Source organism: Saccopteryx bilineata, chromosome 5 (assembly GCF_036850765.1).
Source record: "Saccopteryx bilineata isolate mSacBil1 chromosome 5, mSacBil1_pri_phased_curated, whole genome shotgun sequence".
Classification (NCBI taxonomy): Eukaryota; Metazoa; Chordata; class Mammalia; order Chiroptera; family Emballonuridae; genus Saccopteryx; species Saccopteryx bilineata.
Window position 1 is genome coordinate 236,946,819 of NC_089494.1, and position 18,871 is coordinate 236,965,689.

General features: G+C 41.7%; 1 protein-coding gene across 3 annotated transcripts in view; it reads right to left on the reverse strand.

Annotated features, from left to right (window-relative positions):
* Positions 1–18,509, reverse strand: part of N4BP2 (NEDD4 binding protein 2) — an 81,147-nt gene extending 62,638 nt beyond the window's left edge. For all 3 annotated transcript variants that reach the window (XM_066278935.1, XM_066278933.1, XM_066278932.1), the window contains exons 1-3: positions 18,374–18,509; positions 11,125–11,177; positions 6,173–6,263 (exon numbers count right to left, since the gene is read on the reverse strand). The gene's annotated coding sequence lies outside the window, so the exon portion shown is untranslated. The remainder of the gene's footprint in view (positions 1–6,172; positions 6,264–11,124; positions 11,178–18,373) is intronic.
* Positions 18,510–18,871: the final 362 nt, after the last annotated feature.

Sequence of the window (18,871 nt, forward strand, 5' to 3'; positions counted from 1 at the left end):
CCAACAACCCCCATCTGGGGCTGGTGATTGAATCAACCAAACTATCCTCAGCTCTTGGGGCTGATGTTGGAACCAGTTGAGCCACTGTCTGAGAGGAGAATAGAGAGAGAAGGGGGAGAGGGAGGGAAAGAGAAGCAAATGGTCGCTTCTCATGTGTGCCCTGATGGGATTAAACCCAGGCCAACACATCGGGACAACACTATCCATAGAGCCAACCTGCCAGGGCCAGCAGTGTTCTCAGAAAATAATGTCTTAGGATATTCTTCTCAGGAGGCATTGGTTAGCTGAGTCAGTGCTGCTGATAGATCTGGTCTGTTGTTGGTATAGAGAAGTGCAGTCTAGCAACCTTGCTAAATTATTAGGGTAAGCTAATAGGTAACCTGTAGTTTCTTTTGGATGTATATGGACTCAGATGTATTGTCTATGAATAATGAAAGTTCTGTTTTACCCCCCCCCCCCCAATCTCTCTATCTTTTCGAGTCTTAAAAATAGGCTTAATATGACTTCTGGTGCAGTGTAGAAATGTAGACTAGAAATGATAATAGTCATCCATGTCCGATTACAGAGGGAAAGGTTTCAGCATTTCATAATTTAGTACAAAGTGTTTTTTTGTAAATACTTTTATCAGTTCCCTTCTGTTTTTAGTTTGTGCAATTTATTTAGTTTTGTTTTTGTCATGAGTGGGTGTTCCAGCTTTCATGGTGGGTAGCGGAGCAACCAAAGGGTGTCTGCGATTGGCCCACCATGAAAGCTGGAACGCCCACTAGTGGGTGGGAGGGACCAGGTTGACCAGCACTGCAAAAGTGGGCGGTTTTTATAAAAAGGTTCCCCATCACGGTCCTAATGACTAACATTGTTGACCGTCATTATGTGCTTATTGACATCTAAAGAAATGTCTATTCAGATCCTTTGCCCATTTTCAAATTTAAGGGTGACATCAATATTACTGAGCTGCAAGAGTTCTTTATATACTCTGGATACAACTCCCTTATCAAATGATTTCTCCCATTCTTTGAGTTGTCTTTACACTTTCTTGATGTTGTGCTTTGAAGCACAAATGTATTTTATCTTGATGAATTCATCTATTTTTTTCTTTCATCACTTACACTTTTGCTGTCCTACCTAAGACACCTTTGCCTAAACCCAGCTCACAAAGATTTATGCCTATGTTTTCTTTCTAAAAGTTGTACAGTGTTTAGCTCTTACATTTCGGTCTTTAGTCCATCTTGAACTTATTTTTTGTGTATGGTATGAGACACAGATCCAAGTTAATTCTTTTTCATGTGATATCCAATTGTCCCAGCACCATTATTTGAAAAGACTTATTCTTTCTCCATTGAATTGTCTTGGCATCTTTGTCAAAAACCACTGGCCATAAATGGTTTATTGTTGGACTTTCAGTTATATTTCATTGATCTATACATCTATTCTTGTGCCATTATCGCATTATCTTGATTATTGTAACTTTGTAGTAAGTTTTAAAATTAGGAAATGTGAGTTTTCCAATTTGTTCTTCATTTCCAAGACTGTTTTAACTATTCTAGGTCCCTGTATTTCCATATGAAATTTAAAATCAGCTTGTCAATTTCTGCAAAGAAGCAAAATGGAATGTTGATGAGACTGCAGTGAATCAGCAGGTAAGTCAAATCAGGTCACTCCTTTGTTGTTATAACTTCCAGTAATGCTGATCTCATGCAGAGTAAAAAGTTCAACTTCTTAAAAATGGCCTAAACACTGAAAACTCTCAAATGATGTCTTCCTATTCTCCTTCTTGCTCTTTCTTAAACTTACCCAGAATTGTCCTACTTCATTGCCATTTTACTTGATTTTTTTCCCCCCGAAGTTAGAAGCAGGGAGGCAGTCAGACAGACTCCTGCATGCGCCTGACCAGTATCCACCCAGCATGCCCATCAGGGTGCAATGCTCTGCCCATCTGGGGTGTTGTTCTATTGTGGCTGGAGTCATTCTAGCTCCTGAGATGGAGGCCATGGAGCCATCCTCAGTGCCTGGGCCAACTTTGCTCCCATGGAGCCTTGGCTGCAGGAGGGGAAGAGAGAGACAGAGAGGAAAGAGGGAAGGGTAGAGAAGCAAATGGGTGCTTCTCTTGTGTGCTCTGACCAGGAATCGAACCTGGGACTTCCACACGCCAGGCCGATGCTCTGCCGCTGAGCCAACCAGCCAGGGCCCATTTTACTTGATTTTTAGCCTAAAATGCACCTCCTGCAGGTATCTATGTAACTCATTCCTCATAGGACGTTACTCATGGCACCTTTGTAGTGAGACTTTCCCTAACTGCCCGATGTAAAATTGCATGTATACACATTCTCTCCATCTCCCCTTCATTATTTTTTTCCTCCAAAGCAATTATCACTGTATGTCTATATATACTGTCACTAGAAAGTAAGCTCCATGAAGGCAAATGTTTCTGTCAATTATGTTCACTCTTGTATTGCTATCACTAAACTAAATAAGTATCAAACTAAATGCCAATGTCAAAATAATGTATAGCCCACAGTAAGCATTCATTATATTTCTGCTGCATGACTGAAGGATTAAGGTATAAAAAAAAAGAACCAACAAGAACAGGAAAGCAATAGGTACAGAATTCTAAGAAGAAAGAAGTAATAAACATTCAGAAGTCTAACCCTATCAAAAAGTGAAATTAAGAGAATATTATATTGCCTGTTAAATAAAAATAACTTTTAAAATAGTTAATAGCCAGTGTTGGCAAGGCAGCAGTGAAACAGGCATCTCATATATTATGATTAGTATAAAATTTACAGGGAGCAAACAGGTGCTAAGTATCAAGAAATTTAAATTGCTTACATTCTTTGACTCAAAAATTCCACTTCTAGAATTTCATCAAAAAACTAAAAATTGCCTGACCGGGCAGTGGCGCAGTGGATAGACCGTCGGACTGGGATGCAGAGGACCCAGGTTCGAGACCCTGAGGTCGCCAGCTTGAGCGCGGGCTCATCTGGTTTGAACAAAAGCCTACCAGCTTGAACCCAAGGTCGCTGGGTCCAACAAGGGGTTACTCAGTCTGCTGAAGGCCCGCGGTCAAGGCACATATGAGAAAGCAATCAATGAACAACTAAGGTGTTGCAACGCGCAATGAAAAACTAATGACTGATGCTTCTCATCTCTCTCAGTTCCTGTCTGTCTGTCCCTGTCTATCCCTCTCTCTGACTCACTCTGTCTCTGTAAAAAATACATATATAAATAAATAAATAAATAAAATTTTTAAAAAAACTAGAAATTCATATAAATATTTATATAAAGATGTTCAAACGAACCACATTATCCCTTTAGATTCATAACCATCAAGGATTATTATTTTTTCAGAGAGAGAAAGAGAGACAGAGACAGAGACAAGCAGGCAGACAGACAGGAAGTTGAGAAGCATCAACTCGTAGTTGTGGCACTTTAGTTGTTCATTGATTGCTTCTCATATGTACCTTGACCAGGGGGCTCAAACCAAGCCAGTGAGCACTTGCTCAAGCCAGTGACCTGGGGCTCAAGCCAGTGACCATGTCTATGATACTACACTCAAGCCAGCATCCCACACCCAAGCTAGTAACCTCAGGGATTTCCAACCTGGTACCTCAGTGTCCCAAGTCAACACTATCCACTGCACCACCGTAAGTCAGGCTTAACACACCATGTTTTATATACTCCTTTTGTTATTTTTGAAATAGTCTATATTTATATTCTTTCATAATCAGGGAAAAAAACAATCACAATTACCAGTTAAAGTTGAATCTTGGACTTTTCTCTATACTTCCTCCAGCATGCAAACTACATATCCCTCCCACCCACTTTTTCATTGTATCTACTATATTAAGTAGTTTGAATTTCAAGCACTATTTAGTATACTGAAGAAACTCTTACGTATAAAAACACACACAGCTGATACTACCTTCCAATTACTAGTTTTACTTTATATATCTAGTTTAATCCATCCTATTTATTCATTTAAGTATATTCATGTTTAACTCTTTTATCACCTGATCCTATGTATCTTCCTTTTTCCATAAAGACAGACTTATTAATACACTAGTTTAAACAAATAAATTATACTTGACCTATTATAAAAGGATATGGGAAATGAGGATAGGTAAGGTTTGATATATTATGAAGAAATGTAAAAGGACTAGCTCAAAAACATAACCTATAAAACAATATGAATTTTTATTAACAGTGAGACCATGAACATATAAATTTCATGTACACGTTTCCCAAGCTCTTCCACCTCTATAATTCAATTTTATCCTGATAGAATTGAATATAAATTGCTTACTGATTATCATCAAAATATTGTAACATGAAAAAATATATATTTTAACATGGTAAGCAAAGTTCTTATCAACCCTGCTTTATTTTTTTTAAAGATAGGATATATGTTCTTTTAACCATTAAAAAAGTAATCAGGGTGAAAAAAAATACATCTATGAACAGTAGTAAACACAAACTCTAATAGTAGTATGACAATGGTCAGTACAGCCATTAAAGTGGATATAACAATACCACTTCAAAAAAAAACTTTCTAAAAAAAATCTTTCTATCATCAACATAACATTTAAAAAAATTCCCACATCATTTTTGAATAAATTTGTTACAGTATATAAGAAGTAGTAATTTTAAATAACTTGCCTTTACCAAAAAAAATCTAGAAAGTAATATATTTTATAACAACCAAGATTCTATTTAAAATTCAATAGCAACCATCTAGGAAGAATAAGCCTAAGAAAAATAATATTATCAATAAAATATAATAGCCTGACCAGTGGTGGTGCAATAGATGGAGTGTCAACCTGGGATGCAGAGGACCCAGGTTCAAAATCCCAAGATCACCAGCTTGATCACAGGGTCACCGGCTTCTGCATGGGTTGCTGCTTGAGCGTAGAATCATCGAAATGATCCCAAGATCAATGGCTTAAAGCCCAAAGACGCTGGCTTGAGCACAAGGTCAGGGGCTCAAGCAAGGGGTCACTGGCTCGACTGGAACCCACTCCATCAAGGCACATATAAGAAGCAATCAATGAACAACTAAAAGTGCCACAACTACAAAATGATACTTCTCATCTCTCTCCCTCTTGCTAAAATAAATTATTAAAAATAAAATATAATAATACTTTAGCTCTTAAAACCATTAGAAAAGGAACAAAAGCAAAAACATGTATCTTTTTAAAGAATGCATAGGGAAGTTATATGACACAAACATGGCAAGATCCCAGGCAAGATCAGAAAGCATGTCCCTCAGAAACAAATACTACCAAGAACCGGTACACAATCAATCTTTACTGAAAATTAAGTTATCTAAAAAATGATTTTAAGTGTGCTGTGATAGTGTAAGGTAGATACTAAATTTCATCAAGGCAGAAAGGGTATGTCACTGAAAAAGACAGTATTTACAGAAAAGGTAACCAAATTAAGGTAACCAATAATCTTTTTAAATGTATCCATCTATCTTAAGAACTATTATAATACATTATTGAAATCTTAAATATTGATGGATAAAAGCATGATTAAATAAACTATGGCCAAATCACCCTCTGGAATACTATGCAGTTATTAAAAAGTTTAAGGTAGAATGCAGAAACCAGATGTGTATAAAAACCAGAAAGCTCTTTGGGACATATTCTTAAGGGGAAAAGTCAGTTGCTAAACAATGTACAGATTTTGAACAAAGAATGACAGGAAGGTGTATTTCTCTATTATTCTTCAACATTTCCTATAACCCTTCATTACCCGCCACCAGTCTTAGCCTTGTTTAGTAATTTTAGAGCCTCGCACTGTTGGTTTTACTGACAAATTTTCATCTGAGTACATTTCCCAAATCTTCCATGTTCCTTGAGGACATAGATTATGACATATACTCCAACCTGGCACTAAGCCTGAGTCCCATACACAAAAATAGATGCATAAACAATATAAGTGGATGGCTAACAATGTGTAAAATATGAAGGAGTAAGAAGGGCCATTTTAGTAGCAGAGAAATTAAAATACAGATTAAATGAAAAAAACAGTACCACAATACACTTTGTTAGTCTTTTTGGGTCAATTTGTTTTATGCAATCACAAGCTCTTTGAGAAATTCTAGTAAAATCTGTTAAAAGCTTGACAACCTATGTATAAAATATTTATACTCAATGACTTTAATAATACTCACTGTCTGGATGTTATCAATGTGCTCATGAAGGCCACAGCTGGTATCTGCAAACTCTACAGCTCTTTCTATTATCCAAAATAATGTCTTCTTACTATAAAAAAATACATATATTATATGTAATATATATAATAAAGGCATATTTATATCAAACTATAATATTAAATGAAATCAGAGTCCAAAAAATATATATTTATAATATAAATATATGATATTCCAAAGAGAAAGCCACAAAAGTAAAGAGAAAAGACCAACCTCATTTGCCATCACTGGAGGTGATTATTACACTCTAAGAAATGATTATAATAAAGGGAAAAAACTAAGCATCTATTTTGCCTTTTAAGTAGAACATTATTTTAAGGCAACAAAATAGCCCTAATTAAAGGGGGAAACTTCTCTAAAGAAGACTATGTAAAAGAAACAACATAATCCATAACTAATTACCATTTTATAACCCATAACTAAAGATCTGATCAACAGTTATCAATAAAATCTAAATTTATTAGATGAGAGAGTCAGTCATTAGGTGAAAGGTTGATAAGAGATTTTCCAATTGCCAAAGTACCATGCCACAGATTACTTGTTAAATGCAAAAAAGGAAAACATAACTTTACAATAGAAGGATATGGTGGGAATACAAAATGGTGCAACTACTATGCAAAACAGTACAGAGGTTCCTCAAAAAATTAAAGATAGAATATGATCCAGTAATCTCACTTTTGGCCATATATCCAAAAAAATTAAAAATAGAATCTCAAGATATTTGCATACTCATATTCTCTGTAACATTATTCACAGTAACTAAGAGGTGAAAGCAACCTAAATGCCCATACAACCTAAATGTTCAACAGAATAAATAAAATATGGTATGTATACACACAATAAAATATTATGCCACATGAGCCTGACCAAGCAGTGGCGCAGGGAATAGAGCATCGGACTGGTATGCAGAGGACCCACGTTCGAAACCCCAAGGTCGCCGCTTGAGCACGGGTTTGCCTGATTTGAGCAAGGCTCACAAGCTTGAGCTCAAGGTCGCTGGCTTAGAAAGGGGGTCACTCACTCTGCTGTATCCCCCCCAGCCCCCCCCCCGTCAATGCACATGAGAGCAATCAATGAACAACTAAGATGACACAATGAAGAACCTGATGCTTCTCATCTCTCTCCATTTCTGTCTATCCCTATCTGTCCCTCTGTCACAAATATATACACACATACACACACACACACACACACATATGTTATGCAATTTGAAAAATAAAGAATTTTTTTTTTTTACAGGGACAGAGAGAGAGTCAGAGAGAGGGATAGACAGACAGGAACAGAGAGAGATGAGAAGAATCAATCATTAGTTTTTCACTGTGACACCTTAGTTGTTCATTGATTGCTCTCTCATATGTGCCTTGACGGCGGGCCTTCAGCAGACCGAATAACCCCTTGCTGGAGCCAGCGACCTTGGGTCCAAGCTGGTGAGCCCCCCCCCCCCCTTAAGCCAGATGAGCCCGTGCTCAAGCTGGTGACCTCAGAGTCTCAAACCTGGGTCCTCCACATCCCAGTCCGACACTCTATCCACTGCGCGACCGCCTAGCCAGGCTAGAGAAAATTCTTTCATATGCTACAACACTAAGTTTGAGGACATTTGCTAAGCAAAATAAACCAGCTGTATAAAGACAAATACTGGATGATTCCACTTATATGAGCAGTTAAAGTAGTCAAGCTCTCAGAAACAGAAAGTCAGATGATGGTTGCCAGGGACTAGAGTGAAAAGCAAAGGGGAGCTGTTCAATGGGTCTAGAGCAGGGGTAGTCAACCTTTTTGTACCTACCGCCCATTTTTGTATCTCTGTTAGTAGTAAAATTTTCTAACCGCCCACCAGGTCCACAGTAATGGTGATTTATAAAGTAGGGAAGTAACTTTACTTTATAAAGCAGAGTTACAGCAAGTTAAAGCATATAATAATAATTACTTACCAAGTACTTTATGTCGGATTATCACTAAATTTGGCAGAATAAATCTTTATGAAACAACTTACTATAGTTAAATCTATCTTTTTATTTATACTTTGGTTGCTCCACTACAGCCCACCATCAAAGTTGGAATGCCCTCTAGTGGGCCTTCCACTGGTCTAGAGTTTCAATTTTGCAAGATGGGAAAGTTCTAGAGATTTGGTTGTATTAACAATGTGAGTACAGTTAACACTAAAGTACTGTTCATTTAAAATGGTTAAGATGGGCCTGACTGGTGATGGCACAGTGGACAATGTCAACCTGGAACGCTGAGGTCCCAGGTTTGAAACCCCAAAGTCACAGGCCTGAGCACAGGCTCACCAGCTTAAGCATGGGGTTACAGGCTTGAGCATGGGATCGTGAAAATGACCCCATGGTCACAAACTACAGTCCAAAGGTCTCTGGCTTGAAGCCTGGGGTCACTGGCTCGGCTTGATCCCCTGGTCAAGGCACATATGAGAAGCAATCAATGAACAACTAAAGTGACACAACTACAAGTTGATGCTCCTAATCACTCTCTCTTCCTGTCTGTCTGTCTGCCTCTTTCTCTCACTGAAAAACAAACAAACAAAAAAAAGGTAAATTTTATGTTCTAGTTTACTACAATTTTTTTTTTTAACTATAAGGGGTTGCGTGACCCGTAGTGGTACAGTGGATAAAGCATTGACATGAAATGCTAAGGTCACCTGTTTGAAACCCCTGGCTTGCCCATCAAGGCACATATGAGAAGCAACTACTACAAGTTGATGCTTATGCTCCTATGCCCCCCCCACTTTCTCTAAAATCAATAATAAATAAAAAAAAAATTTTAAATATAAAGGGTTTAACTACAAAGAAAAAACAAAAGAAGGTAGTTTAGCAGGGGAACAATGTTTATTCAAAGAAGGAGTCAGAAAGAATAGAAATCCTGAAAAGTGAAATAAATTTAATTAGAACTACACAATCAATGATCAACTCTTGGTTTACTTGTAAAATAGATTTACTGCATCTTTATAGTTCAAGAAACTATGTGAAAAATACTCCACTAGGTAATCTGTACCCCACAACATGACTATTTTACATATACCACATCTATCTCCTACTCAATCACTTCTTTCCTACCAACCTCCAACCACCAAAAAGCCTCCATCCTCATCTTTAAAATTTCTAATTCTAATAGTTCAAATTCTTAAGCTGGAAAAACTGTTCAGTAATTTGATTTTCTCAATGCGCCCAGAATTAATAATGATCAGGGGAATTCTTAACTCAGACTAAACAAACTCCTGGTATCCCCTATACAATTTAACTTTGGGTTGACTTCTTGACTTTACATCCAACAGTTCTTCTCTGGATGTCCCTTCTCAGTCTCCTTCATTTATTCCTGTTCTTCAGCTTACTCTTTCAATGTCATTGCTCCCTGGTTTCTGTCCCCAACTTTCTGCACCACCACCGTTTTCTTTTTTCTTTTTTATTACTGAGAGGAGGGGAAGCAGAAAGACTCCCACATGAGCCCCGACCAGGGTCCACCCAGGAAGCCCCCTAAGGGCGATACTCTGCCTATCCGGGCCATTGCTCCACTGCTGGGCAACCGAGCTATTTTTAGTGCATGAGGCAGAGACCACAGAGCCATCCATCCCCAGCACCCAGGGCCAACCTGTTCAAACCATTGAGCCATGGCTGCAGGAGGGGAAGAGAAGGGAAAGGTGGAGAAGCAGATGGTTGCTTCTCCTGTGTGCCCGGACTGGGAATTGAACCTGGGATATCCACATGCCAGGCCAACACTCTATTACTGAGCCAACCAGCCAGGGCCTCTATAGCTTTCAAGATCAAGTTCCAGCCTGACTAGGCGGTGGCGCAGTGGATAGAGCATCAGACTGGGATGTGGAGGATCCAGGTTCGAGACCCTAAGGTCGCCAGCTTGAGCGTGGGCTCATCTGGTTTGAGCAAGGCTCACCAGCTTGAGCCCAAGGTCACTGGCTAAAGCAAAGGGTCACTCTGTCTGCTGTAGCCCCTCAGTCAAGGCACATGAGTAATCAATGAATGAACTAAGATGTTTCTCATCTCTCTCCCTTCCTGTCTGTCTGTCCCTATCTGTCCCTCTCTCTGATTCTGTCTCTGCAACAAAAAAGAAAAAGAAAAAAAAATCAAGTTCTGCCCTGGCTGGTTGACTCAGAGGTAGAGCGTCGGCCTGGTGTGCAGGAGTTCCGGGTTCGATTGCCGGCCAGGGCACACAGGAGAAGCGCCCATCTGCTTCTCCACCCCTCCCCCTCTCCTTCCTCTCTGTCTCTCTCTTCCCCTCCCGCAGCCAAGGCTCCACTGGAGCAAAGTTTGCCCGGGCACTGAGGATGGCTCTGTGGCCTCTGCCTCAGGTGCTAGAATGGCTCTGATTGCGGCAGAGTGTCACCCCCTGGTGGGCATGCTGGGTGGATCCCGGTCGGGCGCATGCAGGAGTCTGACTGCCTCCCCGTTTCCAGGTTCCAAAAAATAAAAAATAAAAAAAATAAAAGATCAAGTTCCAATTCCTTGGTAACGCATTCAAGGATTTCTATAATCTAGTCACTTACCTAACACTAGCCTCCTCTTCCTCAACTTTCCCTCAGGTACTCTCTATTTCTCCTGTATCTAATTATTTGTTTCCCTTACAAAGTAGGTCATTGAACATCTCTATGCCTCACATATGTTCTGCCCAAAGTCCTTCTACCCTATCTCACGCAACCCATATTTTTTTGCTCAATTAACCTCCCTTCAGGAAAGTTTTCCATTATTCCAAAGTCTGACTTGGACAAAGCTCCCAGTGCACCCTAGATATACCTCTGCCTTAGCACCTTTGCATTTACTTGTTCGAACTACTAGCTTATAAGTATAAGCATCCCACTGATGTGTCTTGTGTAACAAACAGCTCAAGAAATATTTCTTATATGCCAGCACAAACCAAAAAACCAATTCAGTTCTTTAAAATATTAGACTTACCTAGAATACTCAGGTCCATAGTATGGGGCATCTCTTTACCACAGAAAAAGTACCTAAGGAAAATAAATCTATAATTAGAAGGCTAGTTAAGAATAATACTGAATATTCCCTGTTTCTGCCCAGAATTCCTTCTCCTCCCCTACCCCACTAGGAATCAATTTTCTAACACACCCCTAGTCATATAAGCAGGCGCATCTCATGACCTAGGCCAGGGGTCAGAAACCTATGGCTCACAAGCCAGATGTGGCTCTTTTGATGGCTGCATCTGGCTTGCAGACAAATAAAAAATAATAATAATGTTAAAAATATAAAACATTCTCATGTATTACAATCCATTCATTTTCTACCGCTCATGTTCATGGTTGCGGGTGGCTGGAGCCAATCACAGCTGTCCTCTGGGACAACATCAAATTTTTATTAGATAATGCATAATGTACATGGTTCGTTGTATGGCTCTCATGGAATTAATTTTAAATATGTGGCGTTCATGGCTCTCTCAGCCAAAAAAGGTTCCCGACCCCTGACCTAGACTGAACTAAGCATAGTATCTCATGCTCACAGCTGTAAGAACTGGTCAAAGCATAGGCATGTGACCAAATCCATCTGAAACCACTGACATGAGGCTCTAAGTACATAAGCCTGTGCTGTCAGGACAAGGGTCCCATCATGTAAAGAAGTCTTTCAGCAGTAGGAGAAATGATGCCAGTATGCACAGACTGTAAGTATAGAAAGGATTTACTTATGTGCAAGTTCCCACCTAAACACTTTATGGCCATCTCCACCCATACAATTTTTTGCTAAACAGGGCTAGGCAAAAATAGGTTTATAGTTGAATACACAAAAGTTTATTCTTATGTTATTATTTATTAATTATTACATTATTTTCCATATGTACAACCGTAAACCTATATTGCTCTACCCTGTATGGTTACTGAACCAGTAATTTTTACCTCTATAAATTATTTCAAACTGTATCTCTGTTACTTGCAATCCAACAAGTCCTAACTAATAAATAGAAAAACTAAATCAATGGAAATTATATGTCAAGAGATACAGTGAAGCTATAAAAGACCTACCCAGTATGCCTTTCTTGACTTAATCTCCATCTATCAGATATAATGTCTCTTTCCTTTCTCTACTAAGTAATCCCCCAAATCACTACTTAATTTCTTTCATTTCATCCTAACTGGTACATGGTAAGATAACAAATAAGCAAGCAATTATAGTATGATAACAGAACATAGAGCTGTAGGGAAACAACTTAAAGGCACAGTAACCCAGCCTTGGGGTACCAACGAGGCCTTCCTCGTAGAGTTACATACAGTACAGAATACCTTGACTGAGACCTGAAAGACAAGTGTGAGTTAACAAAACCAAAGGGAGGAAAGCAGAGAACTGGGAAAAACATTCCAGACAGAGGGAAGCTTCAGTACTCAGGCCTAGATTTAACTAACTTAGCATCTTAAGAAGGAGAAACCAAGAAACTGAATATGACTAGTGCATCAAGAGCAAAGGGAAAACCTGAAAAAAGAATGAAGAGTAAGCCAGATCATGAAAATTATGAAAGCCAAGTGAAATTCAGACTTTTCCTGAAGGCAACAAAAAACTACAAAAAGAAAAAAAAGGCCTGACCAGGCGGTGGCGCAGTGGATAGAGCGTCGGACTAGAATGCAGAGTACCCAAGTTCGAGACCCTGAGGTCGCTAGCTTGAGCGCGGGCTCATCTGGTTTGAGCAAAAAGCTCACCAGCTTGGAACCCAGGTCACTGACTCGAGCGAGGGGTTACTCGGTCTGCTGAAAGCCCATGGTCAAGGCACATATGAGAAAGCAATCAATGAACTACTAAGGTGTCGCAATGCACAACAAAAATCTAATGATTGATGCTTCTCATCTCTCTCCCTTCCTGTCTGTCTGTCCCTATCTATCCCTCTCTCTGACTCTGTCACTGTAAAAAAAAAAAAAAAAAAAAAAAGGTTTTTAGCAGGGGAATTAAATGCTTGTTGACAAATTACTCGGGCTAAAGTGGGGAAAGTGGATTAGACATCAAGACTAGAAGTGGGTGACCACTTAGGAGGCTACTGCAACAATCCAGGTGAGAGATGATGTAACCATGGAGCAGCATAGTAGCCCTGGGGTTAAAGGCAGAAATTCAAGCAATATGAAGGAAAAACAGTCCAACAGAGCTTGGTGAACAATCAGAATATAAAAGGAAAAAGAGAAGAGAGACTAGCCCGTGATTCTGCCAAGTTATTATTAGCAATGTCTACTAATTGTTGAATTCGTACCATACACACCCTGTCTCATTTAATCTTTCCTTAGAAAAAAGAAGACAGAAAAGAGGTTGTTTGTTTCATATTTTTGATTTAAGGATGGGAGAGGAAAGGTTGATGACTAGTGTCACGTTATGTTGAGTTTGAGGTGTATGTGGGAGCATACAAAAGAGCATATCATGAACGCAGATCATATATAAGCCCAGTTATCAGGAAGAGCTTTGGGTTGGAGATTAGGGAATTAATAGCACAGAGATATAAATATTTTTAAAAGTAAAATATTTGATTTATACCAATATTTATTTAATATCTACATATCTATACTGTTGGGGTACATAGTAGGCAAAGAAAAAAAATAAGATCCAGTGAAGCTATTTCTAGAGGGAGGAGGTAGCTTAATCTATGTAGTGTAAAGGTTCAGAACAAGTCACCCCAAGATGTGCGTCTGTGGTATGCGGATTATTTTCAGCTAAATGCAACAAAGACTCTGCAGGCTCAAGAGCAACTTCTGCCCCGGCCCTCTTAACTACCTAGAAGAATTTGAATTAGGAGTCTTGTCCATGGTAAGACATTATCAAAAATAACCTCTTTTGACCTAACTATATAGCAGGGCAAACTACCAATTGCTAACCATTTGTTCTTCTAATCATCCTGCAAACAACATTCTGAAGCAAGAAACTCCAAGGTGCAGGGAAGCGGCCAATGAATGCACAAATAAATGAAAAAAAAAAAATGGATCTCTGTCTCTCTCTCTCCTCTCTCTAAAATCAATCAATAAATACATTTTAAAAAAAAGAAACTCCAGGGTGCCTTATTTCATCCTTAGCTCAAAATGCCACAATATACCTCATTTTCCCTTACTGTCTCTGATTCTCTCATGTATGTGGGGTTCATAGAGGCAAAAACATTTCATTTCTCTTGTCAATCTGTCTCATGTCAATTTGATTATTCAATCAGAAGACTCAGAAGGGGCGAGGAGGAATTCTTCCCTTTCCCCACAATAGCAGTAAGTGCATAATGGAAATACATCATAGGTTCAGAGGAAGACTAACAGACACCACTTAAAGCTTTTTTTTTTTTTAAGTGAGAGGAGGGGAGATAGTGAGACAGACTCTTGCATGAGCAGGATCCACCCAGCAACCCCCATCTGGGCCAGGTGGCTCAAATCAACTGAGCTATTCTCAGCATCTGAGGCCCAGGTTCAGACCAGTCGAGTTACCGGCCGCAGGAGGGGGAGAGGGAGAGAAGGGGAAGAGGGAGAGAAGGGGAAGAGGGAGAGAATGGGGAGAAAGAGGGGGAAGAGAAGCAGATGGTCGCTTCTCATGTGTGCCCTGATGGGAATCGAACCGAGATAGTCTGCACACTGGACCAGTGTTCTTCCACTGATCAAACCAGCCAGGACCTAAATCTTGAAGTAGGTTAGCAGAGAGATTAGGTGGAGTAAGACAGAGAATAGTAAAGACAAAAAAAAACAATAAATTCAAGGGGAAAAAAGAATTTTTAAAAAAACAAAGCCTGGCCCTGGCCAGTTGGCTCAGCGGTAGAGCGTCGGCCTGGTGTGTGGGGGACCCGGATTCGATTCCCAGCCAGGGCACACAAGAGAAGCGCCCATTTGCTTCTCCACCCCCAACCCCTCCTTCCTCTCTGTCTCTCTCTTCTCCTCCCGCAGCCAAGGCTCCATTGGAGCAAAGATGGCCCGGGCGCTAGGGATGGCTCCTTGGCCTCTGCCCCTGGCGCTAGAGTGGCTCTGGTCGCGGCAAAGCGACAACCCGGAGGGGCAGAGCATCACCTCTTGGTGGGCGTGCCGGGTGGATCCTGGTCGGGCGCATGCGGGAGTCTGTCTGACTGTCTCTCCCCGTTTCCAGCTTCAGAAAAATACAAAAAAAAAAAAAAAAAAAAAAAAACAAAAAAAAAAACAAAGCCTGACTAGGTTGTGGCGCAGTGGATAGAACATGACACCAGAGTGCGTAGGACCCAGGTTCCAAACCCAGAAGTCACCAGCTTAAGCGCGGGCTCATCTGATTTGAGCAAGGCTCACCAGCTTGAGCCCAAGGTCACTGGCTTGAGCAATGGGTCACTCAGTCTGCTGTAGCCTCCCCCCTCAAGAAAGCAATCAATGAACAACTAAAGTGTCTCAACGAAGAATTGAGAGTGTCACCGGGAGTGTCAACTCTCTCTCCCGGTCTATCCTTTTCTGTCCCTTTTTCTGTCTCTGTCACCAAAAAAAAAAAAAAAAGAAAAGAAAAAAATATATATGCTCTTCAGAACAGAAAATATACATGTCTGTCTCTCAAACTAATTCTTAAATTTAATGAATAGAGAGAAGAATGTTCAAAAGTATTAAAAAATATTATGGGGTAGGGGTGGAATTCACTATTAAATACTATAGCATATGATGAAACATGATAAATTAGTATAACTACAAAAATCCAATAAAAGGTGAAATAAATTAAATAACTATTGTAAGAATCTAGAAATAGTCCTAACGACATCTCAAAATTTATGGGTAAAAACAGGCTTTCTAAAACAAAAAGGTGAGAGAATTTTTAATAGTGGTAAAATGATTTAACAGTTAATTTGTAAAACAGTTAAGGTAGTATCACACTATACTAAAATAAATTCTGATTACAGAGTAATTTTTTTAATACTAGAAAAAATGGTAAGCATTTTTATTACTATGAAGATGAGGGTGATGAGGATGTAATGATGTCCAGCTTACTACCTAGCAAGGTAAAAAAATTCAATCTCTTCGTTAATTCCTAATTCTAAAAGCATTTAACAATGATCTAAGATTCTTCCCCAAGGCTATGTGAATTTACAAATAAAAAGCTGAAAGAGGCCCTGGCCCGTTGGCTCAGTGGGTGGTAGAGCCTCGGCCCGGCGTGCAGGAGTCCCGGTTCTACTCCCAGCCAGGGCACACAGGAGAAGTGCCCATCTGCTTCTCCACCCCTCCCCCTCTCCTTCCTCTCTGTCTCTCTCTTCCCCTCCCGAAGCCAAGGCTCCATTGGAGCAAAGTTGCCCCAGGCGCTAGAGTGGCTCTGGTCACAACAGAGTGATGCCCGGGATGGGCAGAGCATCGCCCCCTGGTGGGCATGCCGGGTGGATCCAGGTCGGGCGCCTGTGGGAGTCTGTCTGACTGCCTCCCCGGTTTCCAGCTTCAGAAAAATACAAAAAAAAAAAAAAACTGAAAGAAAGGAAAACAAAGATTGTATAGCAGGTTAGTTTGTTTACCAAAAAACATGCATAACCATAAATAATCATGAAGGAAAGGGGTTTTTCTTTTAATCTTGTGTTAAAAAAAATGCACATACACTGGAAATATTTAGCCTCTATTGTGTACTGTACAAGATACTGTTCCTACTTTAACAAAGAAAAAAACATTCCTTTACCATAACTTAAATCTACCTTTTCTGTTAAGTCCAATATTCCTGTCCTCTTTACTCTTCCCCTCCCAGCAAATAAAGTCAACAGGTACCGAATCTGACATTCATAGGTGCTGTATGCTGATCTGTAGTGGAGTTTTTGTGATTTCTTTCCCACTTTAGTATTTTTTCACTAACAATATTGTAGCCTCCTTAGAGAAAAATCAGCCATTACTTTCCTATTCTCCCCACCATCCCCACCACTGCTGGTCCCCTCCCCCCATCCCCAATCCTAGCACAACAACTTAAATAATAACGGCTGTGGCATAAGAAAAACTGATTTCATTTCTCATCTTTAAAAACAGACAACGTAAAAAAAGAAAACTGAACCACACTGATTATTAAAACACATGTTTACATTTCAAGCAGGTAAGACTCCTTTCATTGAAAACTGATGAGGGTTATAAACAGGTTACAAAAAGGGAGGCTGGTGTTTGAGTGAAAAACAAGGAATAAAACAGAACGAAAGATAGCATTAAAATAAAAAAGTGGGAGAAGAGAGCAAATCAGAAATGCCAGGCTGATTTCTTGGATTCTCTTTTCTGGAACTCAACCAATCCCCACCTTCCCTGAGTTAACCAGTCTCCAGGCAAGCAGCGCTTCTTGATTGGCTTAAAGATGTCGAGTAGAAAAACCAGCCAATCCTGCCTTCAAGTCAGAACTGTGCTATGGAGACATTACAACCACTGCATGGCAAGAATGTGTACAAACCTGTCCGTGCCACAAATATCAGATCCTAGTTCTAAAGGCTATTGCCGGAAAAAAAGATTCTCTAAAGACAACAATGACCGTGATCTCGCACCAACACTTTCTTTTTTTCCTTTTTACTATATTACTTTAGCTCTCTTTCTCGGGGGAATAAAATGCTTTACCAAAAGAGAATAAAAAGTGAACTGCCTGCCCCTGTTCAGATGACTCACTCTATGAAAAACCGATTTTTAAACCAACATCTCGGAGAGGGGCCGGGGAACAGCAGGGTCCAAGGGCAGGAGGGTCCCAGTGAGGATCAAGATTCAGATCCAGGGTCAAAGAGTCAGATGCCGGGACGGCGAGTGTCTCCCCGCAGTATACAGAAACAAAACGTGTGGAAAAAGTGAATAAATAAATGGATTTGCTACGACTACGTGCTCGGAAGGGTGGCCCGAAGTCCCAAGAACGCTCAGCCTGGGAAACGCCAGAGGCGCACGGAGGGGCGCGAGTCAAGCCCACGCGGGAAGTCCGCAAGCCCGGTGGGGGAGGGGTGTGCCTGGGGCCTGGAGGCCCGCCAGGAACAGGGAGGCCGGAGCAGCAGCGGCGGCTCCCCGCCTTCTCCCGACCTCGGGCGGCGCGCCAGGGCCCGCCTCTCGCCGACGCCTCACTTCCCTTCCGTCCGAGCGCCCGGGCCCGCGGGCCGGGCTGGAGGCGGCTGGCACCGGACTCCGCACTGGGAACTTCGGCTTTCGGCCGCAGCGCCGCCCGCCCCTGCCCGCGGCCCTCCGCTGCGGCTTGGCCCCTGGGAGGCCTTCCCTACGAGACCCTCACCGAGACCCCCGCCCCACCTCCCCCCCGCCGCCTTTACCTGCTCCTGCAGCGGGTGGATGGCGGCGAAGCCGGGGCCGCGTCGTCGAGCGCGCAGCGCGGCGACGCGGAGCCGCAGCCCTTTCCCGCCGCCGCCGCCACTGCGCTTTGAGGCGCGGCGCTGGGCTGGCGAGCAGGAGCAGGAGCAGGAGCGGTCGCGGAGGGAACACGCTCGACGAACGCCCGGCGGGAAGACACTGCCGCTCTCCGTCCGGCCGGGGAAGAGCAGCCTCGCAGCAGCCAGCCGCGAGGGGGCGGGTGGGCGTTCGAATGGGGAGGGGTCTCGGGGACTGGCTGCCACGTCGCCCAGGTGGATCGCCGCCCTCCCCGTCGCTCACGGCCGCCGGCTCCCCGCCACGACCTCTGGTTCGTCCCCGCGCTCCGCCTGGGGCACGTGGGCCCGCCCCCCGGGGCAGGCCTGGGCGACCCGGGCCCGCGGGCGCTCCCGCCTCCTCTGCTCCCTCAGGAGAGCGAGTCCCGGCCGGGCGGCGCTCCTGTG